This window comes from Struthio camelus, unplaced genomic scaffold, assembly GCF_040807025.1.
Source record: "Struthio camelus isolate bStrCam1 unplaced genomic scaffold, bStrCam1.hap1 HAP1_SCAFFOLD_92, whole genome shotgun sequence".
Lineage (NCBI taxonomy): Eukaryota > Metazoa > Chordata > Aves > Struthioniformes > Struthionidae > Struthio > Struthio camelus.
Window position 1 is genome coordinate 132,501 of NW_027182709.1, and position 2,500 is coordinate 135,000.

At 77.9% G+C, this 2,500-nt stretch overlaps 1 non-coding gene across 1 annotated transcript; it reads left to right on the plus strand.

Moving 5' to 3' along the window:
- Positions 1-1,999: 1,999 nt before the first annotated feature.
- On the plus strand, positions 2,000-2,152 carry LOC138065272 (5.8S ribosomal RNA). Its single transcript, XR_011138341.1, has one exon. It is a non-coding gene; the product is annotated as a 5.8S ribosomal RNA (ribosomal RNA).
- The last annotated feature ends 348 nt before the right edge of the window (positions 2,153-2,500 follow it).

Genomic DNA, 2,500 nt, shown 5'->3' on the forward strand with positions numbered 1-2,500 from the left:
GTCCCCACTCCTAAGCTGTGGGGGGCGGACCCGGGGCGGGCTGCGGCGGAGCAGCCCGTCTAGCAGAGGCGGTGCGGACAGGCGTTCCGGGACGGCGCGCGGGGCGGGCGCCGCGCCGCGGCGGACCCCAAGCGGGGGCGTCGCGCGAGGCCACGCGAGGCGACGTGTCGTGCCCGAGCGGGCGGCCCAAACCACGGCTCTCCTCCCGGGCGCAGCTGCCACCCGGCGCCGGGTTACTGAGGGAAACCCCGGGCCCCGGGAGGAGGACGAGGTCGTGGCGGTGGGTGTCGGGCGCACCCCGCGGGTGGACGCTCCGCCGAGGGGCGCTGGAGCCGGCTGGCGGGTGCCGGGTTCCCCTCCGCGCCCCGCCTCGTCGCTGCCGCTGAGGCTGCCGCCGTCGCCGCGAGGCGGCGGTGGCCCGGCGGCGGGCGGCGGCGGGGGAGGCACCCCCGCGGGGATTTCAGGTCGTTTCCCTCACCCCAGGGCCAGGTACCTAGCGTCCGCGCTTCTCCTGCCTCCCCTCGGTGACCCACCCGTGTGGTCCCGTGTGCCAGCGTGCTCCTCCCGGGCGCTGCGCTGCGCGTGCCGCACCGGCCGTGCCCTGCCGGCCTTCCACGCTTCCTCCTCCCCTCCCTTCCCCCCCCCCCCACACCGCTCCAGCCGCCCCACGCCGTGCCGTGTGGGGGCCGCGCTGCGAGTCGGCCGGGCCGGGGGCGGCGGGGGGCGGCGGGGGGGGGGGGCGCGCTGGGAGGAAGGAGGAGGGCCTCCGGCCACCGCGGCCGCCGGTAGCGGCCCCCCCGGGTAGGGATGGCCATGGGCCCCGGGCTCCGGGCCCGAGGGTTCTCGGTCGGAGAGCCGGGCGGGGGTTTAAAGACTCGGGCGGCCCGATGCGACCCGGGGGGCAGCCGGGCGTGCTGCCGGAGGGGCCGGGGGGTCGGCGCGCGCGGGCGCCGCACCCCCCCATGCCCGCCGGCGCGGCCCGTGCATGCCCCGCGGGCAGCCGGGACGGAGAGGGGTACCCTGCCCCCTCTCTCCGCGGTCTGGTCTCGGCGGAGAGACGCCGCGCGGTCGGCTTGCGCCGGCCTGCCTCGAACGCGCGACCCCGGCGCGAGCGCGTGCTCGCCGCCGGGACGGCGAGCCCCCACCGCGGGTGGTGCGGACGCCGAGCCCCAGCGCATCCCTTCTCCTCCCTGGCCGGTGCTCTCAGTCTCCCGCCGTGGCCGTCGGCGGCACCCTTCCTTCCCTCCCCCCCCGCCCTGCCCCGGCACTCCGCCATCCGGCGCGCCTGCCTCGCTCTGCCCGACCCGGCTTCGCTGGGCGGCAGGCGGGCGGCGGGCGGGCGGGCGGGGGCGGCCCCTCCCGGTCTCCGCGTGGAGGCGGGGAGAGCGGGCGCCGTTCCCCGTCCGTCCCGCCTCGCCCGTCTGCCTGCCGCCAGGCGTCTGCCCGCGGAAGGGACGGGCGAGTGCGTGGCGTCGCTCGGGAGGCTGCGTGTGTGCAGGCGGGTGTTGGGTGCCGTCTCCGGGGCGGCGGAGCTGGAGGCCGGTGAGGCGAGCGAAGGAGCTCGGAAGCGTGCGGCTGGCGGGTCGCGGGCGCGCGGGCAGCGGGTGGCGCCGCTCCCAGCGGCGGCCGGGCTCCGACGCCGGGGCTCCGCGGGGACCCACACCCCGGTCCCTGAGGCAGGTGGCGCGGCTGGCGCGCCGCTCCCTGCTGGGCCAGGCCGAGCCGGGCGCCTGGGCCGGACTCGAAGCGAGAAAGGGGTTGTCCCAGGTCGGGAGCGAGGGCTCCCCGCCCCTCTCGTTCGGGTCTGTTCTCCCCCCCCCCCCCCTTTTTTTTTCCCTCTGTGCTTGTACGGTCAGTGAGGCGTGCCCTCTCTCTCCGCTGTCCCTTGCTCAGCAGCCGGCGTCGGCGTGAGGAGGGAGGCAGAGCGGATGGGGGCCCTCAGGGGGCTGCGAAAGCTGCCCGGTCCCCCCGCGCGCGCGGTGGGGACCGAAACCGAGACAACTCTTAGCGGTGGATCACTCGGCTCGTGCGTCGATGAAGAACGCAGCTAGCTGCGAGAATTAATGTGAATTGCAGGACACATTGATCATCGACACTTCGAACGCACTTGCGGCCCCGGGTTCCTCCCGGGGCTACGCCTGTCTGAGCGTCGCTTGACGGTCAATCGTCACCCCCATTGCCGCGTTGGCGCAGCGGTGTGCCGCCCCTCGGGGGGGGGCCGGGGGGGGCGGCGGCGGCGGCGAGTCGGTGGGGGGGCGGCGGCGGCGGTGAGTCGGCGGCGGCGGCGGAGCCGGGACCACCGGTGCGTGCACCGGTGGCCCCGGTCTTCCGGCTGGCCTGCCTGCCCGGCTCCGGCCGACCGTCCGCCTCCACCGTCCGCGGCCGGCGTGCCTTGCCCTGCCCTCCCTCCCCTCCGAGCCCGGTGGCCACCGCTGCCCTGCGCGGTGTGTGCGGTGTGGCGCGGCTGGGGCGCCTCGCAGGCCCGCGCCGCCGGGGAGAG